The following is a 20,276-nucleotide window of genomic DNA, read 5'->3' on the forward strand; positions in this document are numbered from 1 at the left end:
ATGAAGAATAAATGTTGCATTATTTTCCTTTGCTCTATTCTGCTTGTAGCCATGAAATTAATGTAGCGTCTGTTTCTCCAGTTGGCATATACTCTATGTAGAATGTAGATTATATTATCTTTTATCTGCTTTCTCTGATACAGACAAAAAGATTTTGCCTGGTGTAGTGCTTAATTATTATCTCACTGAGTTCTGCAGTGGCATTTGTAAACCTTTGAAATTCCAGAATAAAGAACAAGAATGAGTGTTTGTCAGGATAATCTTGTTAGTAATTTCTGATGGCTGAAAAAGTGAATTCCCCCCCCCTAAATCTCACCCCACCCCTCCCCAATATGTCCAGTTTTTCCTAGTAAAAATTGCTAAATTCGTTCTTTTTTAACTTCTGTGGCAGTTTAACAATGGTACTTCTGCTCTGTTCTGTCCTGCTTCCTGCCTAAAGTGTCTCAGTGTCTGCTCAGTGAGGTTAATCATGATTTGTGTGCTCTTTCTCTCTTTGCCACTTGTTACAGCTATCTGAGGCTTTGGAAGAGCTGTGTTTGGGCAGAGAGTAACGGGTGCTGGGAGAAAGCTGAGTGCTAGTTCCTCACTGAAATCACATGATGGCAAATCTGGGAATTCCTGCTTCATTTATGGGTGTGCAGAGAGTGCAATGTCACTCTCTCCCCATCCAGAGATGCTTACTACAAAGAGCTGAGCTGGATTCCACAGCAACAAAGTTATTTACCTAAATAAACTTTCTCCTCAGAAAGCAAGGGGCATCTCTTGGCTCCTGCAGCTGAACTAAACCTTTTATTTTTGACATCTGTGCATTTTTTTTTAAATTTTTTTTTTTCCAAGCAAAAGAACCTCTTCAAGAATTCTTCAAAAGAGCAGGTAAAATGCAATATTTTTTTACAAGAAATGTTTCCTAGAATAGTTTAATGCTGTTCTGTTATTTTGTGAAGATAACTTTCAATATATGCAATAAAATATTTCATATTAAAAGTTGATCAAACTTCGCAATTAGTGAAAGGTCTCTGGACAGCATTTATGTGTACCTGAGTGTTCAGCATTTTAAAACATCAGTGAGCCACATGAAGTGTATGTTATAATATTAAATTTTTTTTAGTTGTGTTTCTATTTACCTTTACATTGTCTCAAAAATTAACCTTTCTTAGGATATTTATATTTAAAACATTGTTTTAACTTATTTTAGATTGTAGATTCTTCAAGAACTTGCACTTGCTGTTGTTAGTATAGTTTATTGTTGCCCTTCTTACTCAATTTATGCGTAAGGGATGAAGTTCAGTCTTACTTTTTGGACAAGATGTTTTGTAAAACATGAAGCTTTGTGCATAAGCAATGCATTTTTTGCATAAACTCATGCTAAAAAAACCTTTATTTAGATCTGTGTTTGGAGATAACCCATTGATGTGGACTGAATATATCTATCAGGTAAAATGATTTAGTAAAAATTGCATCACTTTTTCTGAAGCATTCCTTTTCATGGATTTTACTTATGTTGGCTGTATTTGTAACAAGCTGTTGTGATTTTTCCAGTCACCTTGCTGGAGTAGTTTGCCAGCAAGGGAGCAGTCTGCAGACCAACAATGGGCTGGTCTGTTCTGCTCAGCCCTGCTTTTGCTGAAAGAGTAAAAGTGCAAAGCTTCCCCACTTCCCAAGGGCTTGAGGTTTTACAAATTAGCTGTAGATGTTTGGTTTTCAATGGAACTTTAGGTGAGAAGTCAGGGGATCAGTCACTTCCATATAGTTATAACCTTTTTTAAGGGCAATGTTTACATGTATATATTTTTAAAATAAAATCTGTAACTCATGTGAAACAGATATTGAAGAGCTGCAGCTTTCGAAGGTTGTTCAGCTAACATGTAGGAAACTTTCTGTATTTCTTAATACAGTCATAGATGGAACACAGACACTTGTTTTCTGAACTCTCAAAAAAATGGTCATCAGAATTCCTAGTATTTCCATGAGGGCAACTGCCATAAGCTGCCAAAAGCTCAGCTTTCAATGCAGGATTTGGTCTAATGGTGGGGGGCTGGTTTGGACCTCATCGGTTTTCTCTTGAGGCACTCTTATGTTGTCTTCTGTGTTAAGCAGGACACTATGAGTTAGTCTGAAACATCACTGGAACAAAGAAGAGAAACCATGGATGGCAGAACTGCTGGCATTTAGAGCTGAATAGATCCTAGTGAGTACAATCCAGAAAATTTGTCTGTGTTACGGGCTTTTCCTAGGCTAAATCTAGGAGGAGAAATGGTTCCTCACTGCAAACATTTTGGATGCTACTTGAGTAGAAAGAGGAAAAATTCTTGTGGTTTGTGGCCTGATGTCAAAAGAGAAAAAAGGAAGAGGAAAGCATTATTCTAAGGGATTTGTCTATGATTTTTCCTTCAGAAGGTATGTTAAGTAAAGCTACATATATAAATATATATATATATATATATATATATATATATATACTAGGAGAACTAAAAAGTTAAACTTTTGCCCACTTTTTCACTAGTAAAGTACAAAAGGGATAAAATGTATCACAGAAGAAGAGCCCTGTTAGACTGAGACAATGCAGCAATTATTTCTATAATGTTTCTCAATAACAGCTGCAAAAATACTGAGAAAAAAAATCCCACAGTTGTAGGGTGTTTTTTTTTCTTTTTTTTTTTTTTTTTTTTCTTCATTCTGTGACTGAGTGCTTTTGCCAGATCACATTTTCCCCTGTGGATTAACTTTGAACTGCCAATTAAAAGTTATTGCTAAATCCTGTTACAGCAGAAAGCCTTCAGGCTCTTACCGTTAAGATTTGGCCATTGCTCTTTCACACAATAGATTAAACTGTTGGGATTTTGGTAAATTACTTTTGTACATTTTGTAGATTAACAACATAGCCAGTATATTTTTTAGGGAAAAGGTAGGAACTGTCTTAATTTCTGCTAATTTCATTGAATTTAAAACAAAGGGGGAAAATTGGAATTGAGACAAGAGCAAATATTGCTCTTAACGCATTGTGTTAATAGTGCAATGAAGTTTGCCTTTCGATACAGTGATGACCTGGTTTCTTCTGCAAGAGCTTTACAAAACCCTGTCAGCCTGTCCTACTTAGAAAACAAATTTGCTGAAATCTGTGTGGCAAATCTTTCCTACAATTTTTGGGCAAAGGAGGCAGAATACTGCAATAACTCTCCTGTTTCTGTCAGGCACACTCTGTGTGTCATTGCTCTGAGCAGGGACAAATTGAACATTATCTCAGAAGGCCCAGAAAGCTTTGTGGTAATGGCTGGCAGATGCTTTATTTTTTTAATGTGGTCATTGTAAGAGCATCAGTTGCTTTAAAATCTGTGTGTTCAGCTAGGAACAGATCAAACAGGAAAGAGAAGTGAACCCACTGATATTTTAATTTTCTTGAGAAAAGGAAAAACATTCTGTGTCCATTAAAAAAGCTACGTAATTCTTGCCAAAACCATCCATTCAGTCTAAGATATGGTTATCATAAAAATGTATTCAGCCATAAATCAACATCTAGGTTTTCATGTTTTCCATGCTTTAGCTCTGATTCTGTGATCTTGCTGAAAAGATTGAATGGCTTAATGCCTTGATTTCATGTCTTTGAAACATGACTGCACCCAGAGAATGACTTCACCTCATTCTCCTATCAAAAAAGAGTAGAAAAAGGGGTGTCTTTTTCAATGCATAAAGATAGCCTGTGATAAAATAAAAGTTGTGTTCCTGTTCAGCAAATGAATGGATGCTTCTATGCAGGGTACAGTATCTTCTGGTTGATGAATGACTTTTTCTTGCATACATCAGCTTGTTTTGAAGCCTTCTTCATGGCACCAATCAAAAGAAGGTGTAGGCTGGCAAAAATCCTTCTGCAACATTTAGCTGGTTCAGGTACCACGTCAGTGGTATTTCAGGAGCCTATAAAAAAGAGTAAAGCAAATATTGAAGAGTCCTTGGTAACTGGTAGCAACAGCCAACAGCCAGAGTGAGGGTTTCTGGGGCTTTGGATGTCTCTGTTAGAGAAGATGGCTTTTAAAACAGAGAATCTGAAAGTGCAAAAGGTCAAGGGGCTATTGAGCTTTCTCATTAGGTACATGGCACAGGACCAAGGAGGGCATGGAGACATCTGTCCTCCATGGGATTTTTAGTATGCTTGCCATTCCCCAGCTATCTCTACCACTCCTCTCTCCCTCCATCCCTTGACAGCAGATGTCTTTATCTTCTTTCATGGTGATTTCTGTCACTTCAGAGCCTTGCAGCGTAAGTCAGCTTAGCGCTGTGAGGTCTCATTTGATGCTCATTGCCTTTGCTAATTTGCATAAACTCATGGAAATTTTTACTCTTTTCATGGGGGGAGGTAATTGTTGCTTTTATTTGATCTATAGCACTGCCAGCAAACCCTGTGGATGCCATGCTTGAAGTCTTATCAAACCATTTCTCTCCTCTGACATCAAGTGCTTGTAGCAGAAAACTTCACTTCTTTCACACATATCATTATAATTATTGGTTTATGGTAACATAGACAATGCATCTGCTGCATTCCTTTTTGAATTAAGTAAATAATCTTGGCATGATGAGTCTTACAGCTTGCAACTTCTAAATTGACAACAGCATTGATTATTCTTTTTTAATAAGCTGGTCTGTGGTCTTTCTCATTGCTTCACACAAAGGGTCAGCAGGGTTTTTTTTGGTGGTTTTTTCTTGTTTCATTTTTTGGAGGATTGTGGTTTGTTTTTTTTTTCCCCACTGGTTCCCATATATTGAACTCTGCTCAGCCCCAACAAAACTGCTTTCTGTTAATATTGCTGCGGTGTTGCAGCTTGCAGCTCAGCCACCAGAGGTTTAGATCTAGAAAATGAGGTAGAGCTTTATTCAGATAATGCCACAGCTGGGCTGAAGTTCTCAGCAGCCTAACAGAGGTGGCCTACAGGGCACTCTTCTCCAGCAGGATTAGAAGTGATGTCATTGCTTTTCTCTGACTGATATAATAACTCCTGAGAAATGTTTAGTCAAGTATAAAGGAGAGGAGATTTCCTATCCTGGGGTGCTCCCAGGCTGACCCAAAATCAGAGGCTTTCTCTGCCCTCAGGCTTTGCATTTAATTATGTAATATTTTCTTTTCTATTGTTCATGGGATAATTGGTTAAAAATCTCTTTTTTTTTTTACCTGTTATGAGACCAGGAGGACTTGAAATGTACATTTTTGTCCCAGCCCAGTGTCAGTAAGCCAATACAGTTGCATGACTTTTTGATTTTTGGATTTGTGATTATCAGAGGTTTGTTAATTACTGTGCAGGGAAGCAGCTATCCCATAGGGTGTGAGGCAGAGCTGGGATGTATTTTGTGCTCTGCAAGGAGGAGCAGCATGGCCAGGGCACTGAAGTGCAGCTCCAGCTGCACCATGTGGGAGCTGCTTTAGTGGGGGTGCTGGGAAGTTTACCAGTTTGTTTGAAACTAAATCAAAGCAGAAACATAAGTGTGACATTTGGTGCCAGATCCTTTTTCTTGAACACCATCAAAGGGCATTTATGGGTGATTTTTCCTCTGAAAGTGGTTCTCTTACAGAGAAGTAAAGAAAAACAGCATTTTTTAATTGTTTGTCCTAGAAATGCATTTTTGTTGTGACTGTAGTTTTAGAAGTTTGCTATTTGCTTTTTAATCAGAACAGTGGGATCGGTTAAACTGTTTTGTGAAAACTGTATTTCATTCATAGCACAAGCATAACAAATATTTGAGATATTTCCATTTTCTTGGAAACAGAGCAGGGACAAGGTGAAAAATAGAAAAAGATACACTATGTGTAAATTGGAGAGATGACACAACTGTTCAGGATCTAGCTGACAAGCTGCTACTGCTCTTAAACTTCATCCTTTGTTAAGTCAGACATTAATCACAGTCTATAGGCATAGACATAATTGAGGCAATATTTCTTCATCTGTAGAGACATCATCCAATAATTGTATGATTATGAAAGAGCCATTTTAGTGTTTGCATGCCTGTCTCTAGTGCTTTATCTTTACAAACAATGTCTGTTAATTTGGGTCTCTAGTTTCAGTTCCTAGTACGATTCATGCTATAAAAGCTGCCATAAATTCCACAAAACTGTGGAGATCTCATGATAAATGAGTAATTTAGAAATGTGTGTTAATCAGTACAATCAGAGTTCTGGAGGCAGAAATATCTGTTAAAGCAGTGCCACTATTGATCAGCAGTGTTCATCATCAGTAATGTTCACTCAAAGCACTTTTGAATGTTTGTCATTTGTATTTAGGAATGCATACAGAAAGATTTGTGGTTAAGGGGCTGTTTAGAGAAAAAATAGTTTCTACTTGTTTGGTAGCTCCAGCAATATACTTTTACCTTTTCAAGAACAAAGTGTAAATTGCTGTTAATTGTCTTCTAATTTCCTTATTAGGTAATTAATCTATCTTGATCTGACTCATCAGTAGCATGAAGAATTTTACCTGGCAGTTGTGAATGACCAGGGGCTAATTATAGAGCTTTGAATACATATATCACTGCAATTGCAAAGTGATATTTCACTTATTTAGTGAAATTAAGCCTTGGAGTATGCATGGACAGATAACTGAGTGCCACAAAGCTAAACTTTCTGAAAATTGGCAAGGCAGGGACAGGCAGAGACACTTCAGTACTGCTTCTGTAAAAAATGAGGCAGCTGAACACACTCTTTAATAGGCATAAGAAAATTTATTGGGAGAGCCCTAAATATCCTACATGGCTCAAGCTTCAGTCAAGGACCTGACATTTTCAGCAATAGGCTCAGTCTCTTACAATCTGTTGGAAGAAAGAGCCCCTTAGAGAGCCCCTTAGGTTTTGGTGTGGTTTCTTTTTGTTTTGTTAGGTATTTTGTTTATTTTGTTGGGTTTTTTTTTTTGTGCTGCTGTTTTATACTCACTTTTATAACTGCTAATACATTTCTTTCTTTCTTTTTTTTTTTTTTTTTAATTGCCAGTCTTGTGCTTGTATGCCCTTTCTTAATTTATTTAAAATTTTGTAGACTGGGGCTAGTTTAATATAGAAACCTGTGTCTCACACAGCAGATATCATTTCTCATTGAAATTCTTTTTCCTGGAGTGTTACACTAAGAAGCTCAGCAGCACAGGAGAAAAAGTGCTCAACTATAGCCAGTAATGGACAATTATTTTTTATCTGAGCTGGACAAACCCACTGCCCACAAATGGCTCTTCAAATGCTGCAGCCTGAGGGAGGCTCTGGCAGAGCAGGGAACCAGGGAGGGTTTCAGTAAGCATGTAGGGAAATAGGAGTCTGTTTGTAGATGCCCAGCTCCTCCCACAGTGGGTATTGCATCCAGCTGCTCCTCAGACCGTTGGTGTCTGACCAGGAATGCCTCACTGCTCTCTGAGGAATTTTACATAACGGTCTGGCTGGTCAGCTGAGGGGTGAGTGTCAGTCAGCCAAGTGCTCTGGCTGTTCTCCTGTGTGATGGGGTCTGGCCCTTGCCTGCCATGCCTGTGGTATAGTTTCAAGTGGTGGCTTGCAGAGATGGCGTGAAAAATAAATTTTTCATGAGTCACTTGATAAAATATGTACCTATATTGGCTTTGAAAACAGACCTTGGGAATTGATAAGGAGACCTAAATCCTTTAAGAGAAGGGATTAGGTTCCTGGTCCTTAGACACTGTGACACTTTGAAAACATTTGCCATTGGTGTCAAGCTGAAGTAAAGAATTCAGAAATAGGAATCATCATGAAGATTCTCTAAAGGAAACTCATGGTTGTGCTGACTTTGGCCTTGATATACACAAACTTCATGTCTGTGTCTCCCCAGAGACATAAACCTACTGGCTACTGGGAGCCCATTCCCTTCTCTTGCATTCACATGCTCAAGAAGAGCCTGGCCCAACCATTGAATGGCTTTGGGTACTACAGCTAATAGTACTGGGGTCTGTCATTTGCTTTTGCTAACTTTGAAACCAGGACTGGTTTCAGCAGGGACTGGACTAGGCAATCTGCAAAGGTCCTTCCAGCCTGGACTGGTTTTGATTATGTTTCCTCCTTCACAGTGGGGCTTCAGATGGCTTCTGATCTTCCAGGGAAGAAAGAAAATCAAGCTTCATTTTACTCACAGGAAATTAGTGCTGTGACCACAGACTGACAACTGCCCTTTTATCTGAAAGAAGAAATATACAGAAACTGGTACGGTCAACGAGTTTGCAGAAACAGGTGTAGTTCCAACAGCTTGTAGTGGTACATTTACAGATACAGCAGACTATCCAACATCAAGTCAAATGCTGGTCTGGTGGGACATTCAAATGCAAATCTAGTTTTGAAGCAGATATTTTAACCCAGCTTCCCTCTATTTCTAAATAGAAATGGTCTTCCAAAGAAGTCCCAAGAGGGACTTTAGGGTCCCTCTTTTTGTTTGTTTTTAACCAGAATGTTTGCAATTGTCTAGGAAAAACCTTATTCTAATAAAACATCATTTGCAATGAAGTGTCATGGGTCGGTAGCTCCTTGCAGCAGGAAGTTGTGGATAGCTGGCATTTTCATGGGTTCAGCAGGTGTCTGGGTGTGTTCGTGCCCTGGAAGTCCTGGGCTTTGGAGAACAAAGCTCTCTGCTCAGGAGCTGCAAGTCTCTGTAGACTGGGGAAGGCAGAATATGGGATTTAGGGCAGAGGGGATGTAGCTTTGAGCTGTTCTGGGATGGTCAGTCTCCAAGTATGGCGTTGGATGCCTACAAGCAGATTTGCTGAGTAGTGCCTTAACTTTAATCTTGCTGCATTTTGGCAGCAGTGCTGTGGTTTTTCCTACACATAATACATCCTCACATGATCACATAGCCTAATGACTGCCTTGTACATGTTTTGGGGTAGAAATATTTTTGCAAATATTTCAATGGAGGAAGGGAATGAACTTCTTATGTCATTGTGTATTTGTTGTTTAGTTCAGCTGCAGGCTTTTAAGTTCATATGGAAGTTTGGGCAGCAGCTAGTGCATCATGCTTGTGCCTGCCTCCAAGCAATTTTCCTAGTTGAGTAAAAACAAAAAACAGGAAATTAATGGAGTTTAAAACTAATAAATGTGAATTTAGACTCAGAGACGCATCTTTGAAAAAAGAGCTATAACAATCACACATGCACAACCACTTACAGTTTGAACTCTCTCTTGTTTTAAGAATCTAAGGGCTGTTGCTCTACGTCTGTAACCTTGGTGACCTTTGATGTGTTAGCATTTCGTGTCAGCCTGTTAGGGAGCATTCCTTTCCTCCTGTGCATTGTACAGTGCTGTAACATTTTTCTTCTGAAGAAGGAAGCTGAATAATTTCAGTGAACAATATGGGCTTTGATATCAATGAATAATCTAATGTGGGTTTTTTAAAGTACCATGTGGTAAAGAATATTCTTTTTGTCCTTGACGTTTTATGTGCGTTGTCCTTGCTAGCTCTCCAAACCCACTAAGCAGTGAACTTTTTCACACCATCTATGGCTGTTTTATCAGGATGACTTGTTTCAATCCATCCTTGAGGACAGTTGTTCAGGAGTTCTTAACTTGTTGTGTCTATAGTTGCAAGTTGGTAGTTTTTTCTCTTTGGGATGTGGGTGCTAATCTTTCATACATTTTCCTTTCCTCCATTTTATATGACTACTCGTGGATCCCAGTTCCTGTCTTACTGGGCACCTTGAAAGGTGAGTTAGATGTGTTTATCTGAACCGAATCTCCACAGCCCCCCCCCCCAGTGCTGTGCTTTTTTTTGTGTGGGGGCCATGTTGAAAGCAGTTTTTTGCTTCCCTTTTACACTCTCTTTGTGTGATGCACCCAAATGCAGTTGATGTTTCAACTCCTAATCAAAACCCAAAGTCTCTGAAACCCTGAAACCAGGCAAACTTTGCTTTGCAGTGGCACTGGTTGCTTTAGCTAGAGGCCAGAGAGTCTCACAATAACCTAGATGGCAACTGGTTATAAAAAAAACTAGGAAAACTTTACATACAATCACACCTAACTTGGTCTGGTGTTGAGCAAGGGGTTGGTGTATCAAAAGACACTCCTCATACACTCCTTTTTCTGTTTTCAAGGAAATTCTCAGCAGGTAGGTACTAATTTGTACATCACTTTGTCACTTCTCTCCAGGCAGCATGGGACATATTTGGTGTTGTGTACCTATATGCTAGCACCCATAGGTGCCCAATATACAAAAGTTATAATTTCAGAGTGTTTATCTTTATAAAGGCTGTGTGGTCATTAATGCCATGAGAATACACTTTTGTGTTAGTATTTTCTGTGCATCAGATTTCATACTTGGTCTTTTTCTTGTCTTGGACATAGAGGCTGTTCAGGTGCTAGAAGCTGTGTTTGTGGTAAGGTAAGTGGTAAGGAAATTATTCTGAGTTATGTGTCTGATAAGATCCTGATGAAACTCCTACATTTACTGAAGATTATATGATTGAGGATGTCAGCAGTCACTCTTTTTTCTCCATTCCCTCTCATTTTTCCTCATAGAACCTCTTTGTATCTTTCTTACCGTACTGTTTATAGCTTATGTAAACTTAAGTCTCAATTCTGTCATGACATCCATGCTTCAGCTTCACTAACTTAAATGGTCCAAAGTAAATAATAAACCAATTCATTTGCATGCATGTAGAAAACACAATGAAGCTTAGTGGATTTAGTGTAGAACCATTCTCCCTTGTCCTATCCCTATCTTGTGTAAAAAGTCCCTCTCCATCTTTTATAAACTCCTTTTATGTAGTAGTAGGTACTATAAGGTCTCTCCAAAGCCTTATCTGCTCCAGACTGAACAACCTCAACTATTCCAGACTGTCTTCAGAGGAGAGCTGCTCCAGTCCTCTGATCATTTTTCTGGCTCTCCTCTGGACTTGCTCCAAGAGGTCCACGTCTGTCTTGTACTAGGGACCCCAGAGCTGGATGCAGCACTGCAGGTGGGGTCTCACCAGAGCAGAGTAGAGGGGCAGAGTGCCCCTCCCTTGACCTGCTGGACAGCTGATTTTGATGAAGCCCAGGACATAATTGGCTTTCTAGGCTGTGAGTGCACATTGCTGGGTAATGTCCAGCTTTTTGTCCACCAGAACCTGCAAGTTTTTCTCCACAGGCTTGCTCTCAATGACTACTTCTCCCAGTCTGTCTTCATATCTGGGACTGCTCTGATCTAGGTGCTACACCTTACACTTGTATTTGTTGAACTTCATGAGTTCCTACAGCCCACTTCTCAGGGTTTGCCCAGATTTCCTGGATGACATCCCTTCCATTTGTTGTGTCACCTGGGCTGCTCAACTTTGTGCCTTCTGCAGACTTTCTGAGGGAATACTTGATCTCATTGTCATTGAAAGGGACATTAAAGAGCAAAAGATGTTAAAGTCACATGAGAAAGTGGATTGCCATGAGTTTTTACCCATACTCTGAGTGTTAAAAGGAAGAAAAGCCACTCTACTTTCATTTCCCAGAATCCCTTATTATGCCAGGCAGAGAATTTGAACCACAGCATGAGTCAGTGACATCCTCTACAAGACTGTTGGGCAGTCCCTGCATGAGCTGCTGGAAAGCACCTGTGCATGTGTGGGTGCTGGGTGGGACCCCACCTGGGCATTCTTGAGGGTCCCACTGAGCCCAGAAAGCTCCTCTTTGGCTCAAGGGTCCTTTTTAGCAGCTTCCCAAGAGAAACAGGGCCTTTCAGTTTTGAAACAAGATTTGGACTGACAAGAGGAGCACAAAACCAAGTCCCTCTCTGGCATGACCTATTGGGAGGCATTTCTGCTGGTTCATCAGCTTGGGGCTGGGAGGGGAGGCTGCAGGCATCATCATCATCATCATCATCATCATCATCATCATCATCATCATCATCATCATCATCATTATCCATCATCATCATCTTCCTCCTCTACAGAGAGGGTGAATGAGCTAATCCACTGGGGCTGGAATCATGAGGGTCAAAGACCCAATCCAGTTGGGCACAGGGGCTCAAAGGGAAAAAGCAGAGTCATTCTTCTCCTCCCTTGGAGGGCTCATTTTTAGAGTTTTTACTTTTACTGCTGGAAAATCCAATTAAAATACAATGTCTGGCTAAATGTGGTATCTTCAACACAAAAGAATAATAAGCTCTCTGCATTTTGTGTGTCTCTCAGCTAATGAGTTCTCGCCTTTTATAGAGAAATTCTGAAGACAGATTTTTATTATCTTTTTTTTATTATTATTAAGAAAGGAAAAAAAAAATAATCTGAATGCAGTACCTCTCAGACATTCAGCCCATGTCAAGGGCTGGAAAAGCGTGTAGAGTGTGATTACAGCTTCCTATTTTATTGCTAAGTGTCTCTATAAATAATAGTATTCAATGAAAATTGCTGGCAGAAGCATTGCTTTTAAAACATGTAAATGTACAAAAAAACCCCCTCAGTAACTAGACTTTTTTTTTCATCTAGGCCTCCTAAGGCTTTATAGGTTCAAAAGGAACAGATTATCCTAAGGATTTTTGAAACAACTTTTCTCCATTGTGATAATCATTTCTGTTTTCCCTCATCGCTATCAAAGATCTGCAAAGCTAAGGTCTAAAAAACCAAATTCCAGTTGATACTGAGACTGATTTTCTTCCTGAGCTGGAAAATTAACCTCAAATGAATTTGTGATCATGGACCAAAAGCAAATCTGTACAGCTGGACTTTCATAGCATTTGGGGCTTGAGGGGGAATCTTGACTCCATCTCTCACATTCTTATCACATATTTGCACATTTCAGACAGTTTTCTAAGTGTTGGACTGGGAGTCATGCCTTGTCTAAGCAGATGTCCCACTGATAGCTGCAGTCCAGAAGACATTGCCAGGCTGCTGTCCTCAGTAGTTTGTTTCAGTACCTAATCAGTGTGATGACTTAAAAAAAACTTAATAAAAATCAGGCTGTATCTCCTATTTGAATTTATTTGCCTTCAGCTTCCAGCCTTCACTTTGTGTCATGCCTTTTCCATTAAGTGCAAAAACCTTTTAGAACCAGATATTTTGTCTCTGTGAAGGTGGCCCAGTAACTGTGTCATTGATACATCCTTTTGTTTTTTTCTTTTGAAAAATGGGTAGCAGATGGAATACCTTCAATCTCTCTTGTGGTATGGCATTTCTCTTGAATTATTTTCATGGAGGTTGGCTTTTGTTGTTTCTTTTTTTTTTTTTTTTTCCCCTTATACTGCCTTCCTCCTTCCAAATTCTATTCCAAAAGGGGACCCTGGAACTTTACGCAGAATTTGGTGAGTAACAAATTCTTACATGGAGGGAAAAAAGCCAATCTCAGTTCCTACCACTTACATTTTCAGGGATTGTATTCATCCTTTTGCTACATGGTGCAGGATATTGTAGCTTGTCCATTTCATGTCAGACCATTTTGCAGGGCCACAGTTCTTTGATATTAGCTTCATTTAATTTTTTTTTCTGTAAATAGATTTCAGTCCTTATGCCTGGACTTTTTATTTGCATGAGTCTCTTTGCAGAGATGCTTTCTCTGAATGGTCCCAGTAGACTGCCTTAAGAACAATTTACAGCCCTAAAAATTCAAATTAAATTTCTGCCCAATAAGCAAAGGTATCTCAATAATTTTGGGGCATGTAACCCTAAACTAAAGGAGTCTGTGTCCTCAAAGAGAAACTTCTCATACCAATTCCAGCAATACTGGGGCTAAACAGTTGTTACTGTTTTTCCTTAAATTTTGAAAGGAACAAAGTTATGTTTTCTTTTATAAATGGGTTCCATATATTTATCAGTCATTCACACATGTAGACAGCTGTTCCCCTCTTCATGTGTAATGGTTTTGTTTAGCCACATATTATATTCTGTTGTAGAAATTAACCCAGAACTCCAACTTTTTGGCTTTGATGAAACAGATGAGAAACTAATTAATTATTTTTGGTAATTCTGTGTTTCCCTGCAGAGTACCTCCACCCCCCCAAAAGAAAAAGGTTTATCATTTTGGATGCAACATATTTCATGAGCCCTTTCAAAGAATTTTGGACTAAACAATACATTAGTTGAGCTGCAATTCTGAGCATCAGAGACTCAATTTAGTTTCAAATAACTGATACTTTGTTTTAAAAGACAGACTACTTGGCTAACAGAAGTTAATTATTTAGAATTCTTTGTTGCTCTGTAAACTCAGAACTATTTCTGCTATGTGAAAATTTTTGTGAACTTTGATAAATCAAAAAAATTCCATTTTATCTAAGAATTATCCATACTCTAGTAATGGTTGTGTATGAAGCAAAAGAGACAAATATCTGCAGTATGATGTGAAATTCATACATATCTTTGAATAATACATAATATCTTCAGATCTCCTGAAGAGTGAAACATGATTAAATCAAAGACTTTGTATGCACAAAATGATCTAATCATTGTCTTCCAGTTTCTTATTGCTGCTAGGGTAAGATTTCTAGATTGTATCAGATAAAGAAAAATCTGTATTCTGTAAACTTTAGTGAGGTCAATTTATCTTTTTGAAGATAAATTGTCTTTATTCCCACCAACTTCAGCATTCATTTACACCACTTGAACTGTGAAAATAGGATTTAGAGTAAGTGTAAATATATTATCTCTAGCTTCATGGTTGGGTGTAAAGCCATTAGTGTGAGTGTCAAGTCCTACAGTTTTCTTTCATTTGCTCTTATTTATACCTCTATCCTATTGTGGGAATAGGGTGTCATCTCCAGAATATAAGGATAGGGACCAAGAGCAGAGTCATACCAATTGTCACACAGCAAGGTGATAGTTTCTTCCAGCCCTCTGTTGAGCTCTATGATCTGCAAGTTATGTTTTTCAGGGGCTGTATTCCTTTAGGTATTTTTAAAGGGGTAGTGTGATGATGGAGGGCTAGAGCTAGAGATAAAACAGACTCAACCAAACTTTTCAAAAACCCAGAGCTGTCTGTGCCTGTAGGTCTGCCCAGACAGGAGATGTTCACAGTGTTCATCCATGCTCAGGACAGCTTGCTATAAGCTGGCTTGCTGTCCTGCACCACAGCCAGAGCCACTGTGGGATGTTTTCACTTCCACCCAAACAGTTAGAGGCTAAGAAGCTTTGATAAGCATAAATAAAGGGAAAGGTGAGTGAATGTTTTGCCCATTCTGTTTAGCCGTCACTTACTCTGTTGGTTGATGGTAAGGTTTTGGTTGTGTAAGGCTGTCATGTCACGTTGGACTTAGAGTTTGAGAGCCAAAAATACTCCAGGCGCTGGAGGATCATGTGGCTGTTCTTCCAGCCAAGTTTCCCTCAGATCTTTAAGCAGCTGCTTCAGAAATGCATTCTTGCTGCAGACCTGGAGACTTGGAATGACTCTCAGAAGGGCTCACTAATGACGCTCCTGTGCAGTGAACTTTCTGCCCAGGAACGCACTGTCTCCCACGAGCACCAACAAAACACAATCACTCACTGAGGGGGACTTGCTTAAGATAATCTGAACAGAGAGCCCACCCTCATTCCCTATTTTAGGAAAACACACTCAGGTGTGCTCTCACATAAGCTGAGCATTTTCATGAGCAGAGGCTGTTCCTGTTCCTACAGTAATGTATTTCCTCAAAGTATCAAAATAATTTATAGCTTTCCTGAATGAAATCTGATGGAAAAATGTTATTTGGCAGACAAGGTATACCTTAGCCCTGAGACAAGCTTAAATGTATAGTAAAGCAGGGAGGGGAGAATTCCATCCTGTCTTCAGCAGCTGCTAGGCTGTGGCTTTTCCCTCTCCTCTTAAATGCTTAAAGCAATCCCCAGTTGCTGAACATTTAAATTGCTTGAACACTTCAGAGATTTTATTGCTCTTTCTATTTACTGAGGTATGAAAGTTCTGCTTCTGTGCTAAATTGGAAGCATCTTCTTCCCAGGGATACCTAAATAAAATAATTCACAATTTACCTAAATAAAATAATCACATTCCCCATCAACATGAGAAGAGTACTGCCCATGGGTGAGGGAGGAGGGGAACATTGTGGTAGGCAGGGAGCAGCCATAAAAAATGGAAATATATCAGTCTGAACATAGCTACTCATACTGAGGGTTGGGGCTGCTCTGGCATCCCGTTCTCACATTTCCTCTGCTCATGCTGCCAGCTTGCTAATGTGAAGGATGCAGTTTCTCTCTGTAATTTTGACATTCTGGCCTTGAGGTTCCATCATTTAGGCTTCCCCTTTGAGTTTTGAACTCGGACAATTTCTTTTTGTAACCAAACCTCATCCACAATCTAAGCATTTCAAGCCTCTGTTTTACATCTTTGAAAGGCTCAATCCAGGGCTGAGTGAAGTTAGTGTAAGGACTCTCCCTAACCTCAGTGTGTTTTGGATAAAGCCCTCAGGCAAGGCTCACATTCCATACATTTTAGCTTGGATTTGGATTTTCATAAGCTTTAACACTCCAGAAAGCTGCCAGTTTCACAAATCTACATCCCATAGTATGTGATTTCAGCTTCTTGGTTTTGTAAGAATGCTTTAAAACTGAGAGAGGAGTTAATGAATTTTTCAGGACTATAACATGAACCAGTGACCTCAACACACCACCAGTTTTCATTGAGGATGCTGTGTTTCCTTCTCTTGCATGAACATTTGTGTCTAAGAAACATGAATTCACATAAAAGCAGGTTCATTTAAAATGAGGGAGATAAAAAGCTCTGCTCAGCAGAAGTGTACAGAGTGCCCAAATCCAGAAAATAAAGATGTAAATGCATCTGTTTTCATTTTCACCCTTGCTTGCTCAATGTAGGTTTGGTTTGGTTTTGATTTATACCAGAACAGATTATTAGAAATTTCTAATTCAAACAGATTTATTATTTCAATTGGGTCTGACCCCTTCCTGGCTAAAATCAAAGAAAAACATTTGATAGGAACAGAACCAAATCCCTTTGGCTGTCTGGAAAGAAGAAGTACTACTGATGCCTGAAATCAGTACAGCTACATCCATTTACAGAGTCACTGTCTGGCTCCCAGAATGTTTTGTTTTTTTGCATTACTGTCTCAGAAGAATATTATTTTTGTATTCATTACAAAAATAAATGTTATACAGGAAATATTTTCGTCCTGTAGTGGTAATTAATTTCTGAATATAGCCATGAACCTTTTTAGCACAGGAAGGAAACAATTTTTTAAATGGATAAAGAATTTTTTTTAAAAGTAAACAATACCTGCAACATTTTTTGAGCATTGAATATGGAAATGAATCTATGTAAAATATTTATCACCCTTAATGACCTCTCTTTGGTTTAATTGTCTTGGATGTATTACGGTCAATATTAACAAATCATGTTATTTTTACCTGCAGTGGAGTAAAAACTCCAGCCATATTATCAGGCTATGGAAATTTTACAATAATTTTCAAAAGTACAATTATATAATCGAAAGTAGTATGCGGCTTTGTTTACCACTTGAAATAGTTGCTGCACCAATGGGCATTTCACAAACTGAAGTCCTCCTTAGGACAAGGAGGACAGCTGAAATCTTCAAGTCTATCCCACTGTTACCTCCATTTGCACCTGGGTCCTCCAGGAAAAAGTCTTGTTCTGCTTTGCTGCATGTTTGCAATAAGGAGAAACCGGCAATATTGTGAACTCTACTCTTCTGCAGCTGTTGGCAGCATCTTTTTTCCATCTTACAGCTGCCAAGGCATATGGAGGCTCTAATTCCTTTGTGTAAAGAGATTCCTTTTCATCACCTTTTTTATGAAGTAAATTTAGGTTAAAAGCATACAGGAGAAATGTGACATGAACCCTTATTGTGTATCAGTATTCTGGCTGCTGCAGCAATTTCAAGCACCTGCAGTTTATCAAGTGAAACATAAGAACAATTGACATTGTGGGAATAACAATCATCTAGGCATGCCATTCAGGAGGCAATAACACATTTTATCCTTGCACTTTGTTTTTAGGAGCTTAATGTTCAGCTTAAATGTCTAAAGAAAAATGAATATGCTATGAACATGTAATATTTATTAGAAAAATATTCAGTAGAAAAATAAAGCCAAGAAACTCCTCCACCACTTGTCCTGTGAAGATATTTCTTTTTCACCTGTCATCCTAATTTTTTATTTCTGAAACAAAGCAGAAAGTAACCAGCTTATTTTAACAATTTCAAAATATAGTGTCAGCTAATCAACCTCTTCCTGCGGTCTTGCTCAAAGCTAAAAAAAGAATATCTTCATATGCACCAAATAACAGCATAGAACAATACTATATATTTAGTCTAACTTACCTAAAATAAAATAACATCATCAGTCTGTATTAATCAATAAAGACCTGTTGGAAGACATGGAGGATTTCAAAGTACTGAAAGATTTCAGAGACTGAGGACCCTCACAGAGGCTGCAGGGTTGGGCATTTCTTGTCTGTCTCTACCTTCAGACCTTGGCTGTAACCCACAGAAGCTCTTCAAAGTGAGCTAAGAATGTGAGAATCTTATTGTCTTCCCATGACCATGCAAGGAAAGTTTATGAGGGGCAAAAGAGAAGTAGTATATAGCTCTCAGAAGTCCTCTAGCAGAGTCTGAGTGCTGAACTCTAACTCATAAGTGTGATTCATTTCACATTCTATACAGAAGTGCCATGAAAGGCCTGCCCTGGACACCTTAGCAGGCTATTTATCTTTATTGAGATATGGTATATTTATCTCATTTTTAAGAGAATACAGAAACATTAACTTTATGGCATAAAAAGCATAGCTTAAGGAGAGAAAAAAACCTTCTCTGGGTTTACACTTGGGTTATGACAGGAAGTAAACTGAGGCTTTTTCCTTTCATAACTCCCTGATTTCTAAGCATCTTTTAATCAGAGTAACCTGGAAATGCTGTAGAGTCCCCGACTATATTTTGCAAGTGACCTCTAATATCTGTGTCTCTTCCTTTTTATTCCCAAAGCAAAACCTAAATCCAAAAAAGTCTCTTTCAAAGTTATGCCATTCTCCTCCTGATACAGCTGATACTTCTAACACAGCCCCCTGAATCTCTCAGCCCATAAACTGTAATTCATAGTATCCAGCTGCTTTTCTCTCCTGTTTGTCTTAAGTTGTGGTCAACATTTTTGTTCCAGTGAAGGTACCTCACAGATCCTGTGCACAGATGATGCAACTACCACACTTGAATAGCTCTGGCAGAACTTCAGTGGCTTGTTAACAGTGATGTTTGCCCTCCCCCACCCTTTACTTGTTCAGCTTACCAGCAAGAAATCTACTTCAGCGTATGCACTGGCTCAGTGATGTGACAGCATTCAGTAAATCTTCAAAGGACCATGCCCCTGAGCTGCTCTCTGTAACTGGTTTACTTGGTGCTACAGGTTTTAAGCTCCCACTGATTCCAGCTAAGCTAGTGACATTTCTGGAAATCATGTCCCCAAAGCTGAGATGTCTTTGCAACAGACATCTCCTCAAAACCTCCAGGTCTTTCGTTGGTCAAGCGGAATACCCTAAAGCATGGTGCACTGACACTGCCTCAGGCCAGATGGATGGAGGCTGGGTGGTCAGTGCCTGTCTCCCTCCATGGGCTCTACAGGGACCTAGGAGTAAAGGTGGTGGTGGTGGAAGGGAGGATAACCTTGAATGTATTGCAATTTGTTTATCTGTATCTGATTAGACACTTTAAAAGTCTATTTATATTAATGGGTTTTGTAGTGACCTCTTTGGCAGATGTAATAAGAAAGGAAAAAGGAAATTACTGTTTTATCTGGATTTTTTTTTCTTGTTTGATTGTCATTATTCCTACAGTGTTCCCTGCTCTTAAAGTCCAGGCTGTTAGCTCTTCTCTTACATTCTTCCTTCAGCAAAGGCTTCTTTGAAAGGACTCCCCAAACCCCCTCTTTAAACTAAATACTGAACAAGACCTGGTCATTGGAACAGAGACACTCAGGGATAGAGGATTTTCTTTAAAAAATAAACAAACAATCAAGCAAACAAAAAAATTCCCCAAAACAACCCTAAAATTTCCTAATTTATTGGGATTTTTTGCACAGAGCTTAAATGGTGAAATTAATCTTTGAATAGGATGATCACTTAATACCCAACTGATGGTGGGAATCTCTGCCATCTTTTGTTGAACCAGAAGAGAGTCTTTAAAATGTAAAAAATCACCTGGAGCACTGTGTCCAGTTCTGGGGCCTCCAGCATAAGAAGGACATGGACCTGCTGGATGGAGCCCAGAGAAGGGCCATGGAGATGCTCTGTGGAGCTGGAGGGCTGAAGCACAGCTCCTATGGGGGCAGGCTGAGAGAGTTGGGATTGCTCCACCTGGCTCTGAGGAGACCTAATAGCAATTTCCAGCACCCAAAGGAGCCACAAGGGAGCTGGAG

The 20,276-nt window shown here is 39.2% G+C and overlaps 1 protein-coding gene across 5 annotated transcripts in view; it reads left to right on the forward strand.

Annotated features, from left to right (window-relative positions):
• Window positions 1–631: 631 nt before the first annotated feature.
• The window catches only part of OCA2 (OCA2 melanosomal transmembrane protein), a 183,982-nt gene continuing 164,337 nt past the window's right edge, over window positions 632–20,276 (forward strand). For 2 of the 5 annotated variants that reach the window (XM_050979327.1, XM_050979348.1), the window contains exons 1-2: window positions 632–873; window positions 2,098–2,188. The gene's annotated coding sequence lies outside the window, so the exon portion shown is untranslated. Of the gene's footprint in view, window positions 874–2,094; window positions 2,189–2,380; window positions 2,398–20,276 lie in introns of those variants that run through there. The other 3 variants (XM_050979330.1, XM_009085383.4, XM_050979340.1) reach the window with 3 other exon arrangements.

Source organism: Serinus canaria, chromosome 1, assembly GCF_022539315.1.
Source record: "Serinus canaria isolate serCan28SL12 chromosome 1, serCan2020, whole genome shotgun sequence".
NCBI classification, from domain to species: domain Eukaryota; kingdom Metazoa; phylum Chordata; class Aves; order Passeriformes; family Fringillidae; genus Serinus; species Serinus canaria.